Here is a 2,500-nt window from a genome sequence, read left to right on the forward strand (position 1 = left end):
GCATTCCGGGCGGGTGCGCGGCGCCGGGTGGGGTGGCGGCGGCGCCCCCCCCCGCACCTCTCCCCACGAGGGAGCCGGGGCGGGGGGGGCTCTGCCGCCGCCTCCTCTGGTGGGCAAGGCCCCCGCCGGGCTGTGTCCCGCGCCAGCGGGCGGCCCGAGCCACGGCTCTCCTCCCGGGCGCAGCGCCGGGCTACTGAGGGAAACCCCGGGCCCCGGGAAGGAGGACGTGGTGGTGGCGGTGGATGTCGGGCGCGCCCCCGCGGGCGGACGCTCCCCCGAGGGCGGCAGCGGGGGAGGCACCCCCGCGGGGCCTGCAGGTCGTTTCCCTCACCCCAGGGCCAGGTACCTAGCGTCCGCGCCTCCGCGGCCCTCCCTCGGTGAGCCCGGGGGTCGAAGGCCGTGGAGCCGGGCGGAGGTTTAAAGACGCGGGCGGCTCGATGCGACCCGGGGGGCGGCCGGGCGGCGGTGCCTTAAAGGGGCCGGGAGTTCCTCCCACGAAGGCCCCTGGTGGGCTGCCGCCCGTGCTCATCCCGCGGGCAGCCGTGCCGGGGAGGGGTCCCGCTGCCCCCTCCTCTCCGCGGTCCGGTCTCGGTGGAGACCGCGGTGCGGTCGGCCGTAGCCGGCCTGCCTGCCTCGAAACGGGCGACCCCGGCGTGAGCGCGGGCTCACTGCCCGGGGTGGCGGGTCCCCGCGGTGGGGGCTCGCTGGGCGGCTGCCGGGCCGCCGCGCCTCCGTCGCAGCGCTGCGCCGCGCTGCGCTCCGTTCTCCCCCTCGCCCTGGCGAGTGCTCGGCGGTCTCCCGCCACTGGCTGCTGGCAAGGGCGGCATCCCGGCTGAGCGTTGGCGGCGCCGCTCGGCCTGTCGGTCGGCCGGAGGGCGCTCGCTGCCGGCCGCGGCTGTCCTGTCCCGGGCCCTGCCCGCCGCTTCCCCGTCGCGCTTCCCGGCCGCGCCGGGCAGGTGGGCGGGGGCGGGCGGGGGCACCCCACGCGCGGTCTCCGCGTGGAAACGGGGAGAGCGGGCGCTGTCCCCGGCTTAGCGCCGTCCGCCTTCCACCTGGGGCGTGCCCGTGGAAGGGGCCGAGGCGAGAAGCGGTGGCGGTGGTTCCGGGAGGGCAGCCGCTCTGGTGCGGCAGCGGGTGCCGTCCGGCAGGCCGCGGGCGGTGCGTCGCCGGCTCTGGCGGTTGCCGCCTCTTGGAGCCGTTGGCGTGGCCGCGGAGTTGCCGTCGGGACGAGCCCGGGGGAGCTGGCTGTCGTAGTGCGGCGCAGCTGGCACGGAGGCGCGTGCGGGGCCGGTGGGGCTCCCCGCTGCTGCCCAGCAGCAGCAGCCGTGTTGTCCGGAGCGTGGTGGGCAGGCCGCGCGCGGTCGGGTGCATCGCTGCCTCTGCCCAGAGGCCGGGCCGAGCCCGTGCGCCTGGGCCGCCTCCGACGCCAGCAAGGCATTTCCCAGGTCGGTCGGGAGCGCGGGCTCCCCAGCCTTGCCGTTCGGAGTTTTCCGTTCCTTTCCCCCCCCTTTCTCTGTGTGTGCTTGTACGGTCAGCAGAGGCGCGGCTTCTCCGTCGTGCTGCGCCGTGCCCCCTCCGCGCGTGCGGAGGGGGGTGGGCGGGCGGGCGGTGGGCCATCCTCCGGAGGGGCCGCTTGCCTGTGGCGAGCGGTCCTGGCCCCCTCGCGCGTGCGGGGCGGTGCCGAAAGCCAGACAACTCTTAGCGGTGGATCACTCGGCTCGTGCGTCGATGAAGAACGCAGCTAGCTGCGAGAATTAATGTGAATTGCAGGACACATTGATCATCGACACTTCGAACGCACTTGCGGCCCCGGGTTCCTCCCGGGGCTACGCCTGTCTGAGCGTCGCTTGACGATCAATCGCCCGTCTGTGCCGCCGCCCCTCGCCTCGCGGCGGGGCGGCGGTCGCAGCGGCGCGGCTGGGGTGCCTCGCAGGCCCGCGCGCGCGCGGCCCCGGGCCCGGGGAGTCGTTCCCCGCAGCCCGGCGGCGGCGGCTGCCAAGGGCCTTCGTCCCCCTAAATCGAGACTCGGGGAGCGCTCCGAAGCTCCCCGCTCCCGGAGCACCCGCTGGGCGGAGCTCGTCCCGCCGGGGCCGTCAGGGTTCGTCGAGCCGGTCGGGCCTGGCGCGGCGGTGGGGAGAGAGAAGGGGGGAGGTGCGGGCCTCGCCCCCGGCCTCCCGCGCGGGCGGCTGTCTGCGGGTGGGTACCGCGGTGGTACCGTGCCGTGCTGCCGCGCGCGCGTGTGCGTGCCGGGGACGGGGGTCACCCCCGTCGCCCCCCCCCAGCCTCTTCTCCCCGACCCCCCGCCGCGCCCCGGGCGGCGGCGGCGGCGACCGCGCGCGCGGTCGCCGTTTCGCCTTTTGCCCGGGTGCTCGCCCGGCCGTCGTCCCTGGCCGTGTTCCCGGGGGGCCGTCTCCGGGCGCGTCTGACGCGTGTGTCGGGCCGTCTCCGGGCTGGGGCCTTCCCGCGCGCCTTCCGGCGCGCGCCTTCCGCCGCGTGGCGG

The 2,500-nt window shown here is 77.4% G+C and overlaps 1 non-coding gene across 1 annotated transcript; it reads left to right on the forward strand.

Annotated features, from left to right (window-relative positions):
- Positions 1-1,693: 1,693 nt before the first annotated feature.
- On the forward strand, positions 1,694-1,846 carry LOC138684042 (5.8S ribosomal RNA). The gene has a single exon (XR_011323508.1). It is a non-coding gene; the product is annotated as a 5.8S ribosomal RNA (ribosomal RNA).
- The last annotated feature ends 654 nt before the right edge of the window (positions 1,847-2,500 follow it).

The sequence above is a fragment of the Haliaeetus albicilla genome, unplaced genomic scaffold (genome assembly GCF_947461875.1).
Source record: "Haliaeetus albicilla unplaced genomic scaffold, bHalAlb1.1 scaffold_73, whole genome shotgun sequence".
Lineage (NCBI taxonomy): Eukaryota > Metazoa > Chordata > Aves > Accipitriformes > Accipitridae > Haliaeetus > Haliaeetus albicilla.